Below are 592 nucleotides of genomic sequence, written 5' to 3'. Positions count from 1 at the left end.
TGTGATTTTTACACCTGTGATTTATACATCAGTGTGGATGCATCTGCTGAAAAAAATAGGATATCATGGAAAACCACTATATCCCACAGAGGTCTTGCTATCATTTAGGCCACAATTACCTTATTGTTCTCTATTTCCATTTGCCTGTGAGTGAAAGAGTTACTTATAATGACCAATGTATACACAAAAGCTATTGTAGGTTATCTAATCTCTGTGGGCGTAGACTTACTTAAATCAACATAGTTGTTTTTGGACTGACAACTGTCCACTCTCTGCCACTGATGTTCTATTGTGGCAAAGTCTTTAAAGTCATGCCGATATTAAGCTCGAAATACAGTTTAAACATAGCCTACAGTTAAGCTATGTAGCCTACACTAACACACAATATGTGACATGGACTAGATGTACCGCTGAGCGGGTACAAAAAATATGACCGCCGCCCAGTCCGCACATTTTTTCCACAAAAATAAGTCACACTTGTCAAATTGTGTTTATTTCCTACTTTGTTCCTGCTTAGCTTCAGTAATTCAGCAAAGTCAGGGTATCTGCTGGTCTGGCTGCTGGCTAAAAACAAAAGGTGAAAGGCATATAT

The sequence above is a fragment of the Alosa alosa genome, chromosome 7 (assembly GCF_017589495.1).
Source record: "Alosa alosa isolate M-15738 ecotype Scorff River chromosome 7, AALO_Geno_1.1, whole genome shotgun sequence".
Classification (NCBI taxonomy): domain Eukaryota; kingdom Metazoa; phylum Chordata; class Actinopteri; order Clupeiformes; family Clupeidae; genus Alosa; species Alosa alosa.
This window is presented reverse-complemented; position numbering follows the sequence as displayed.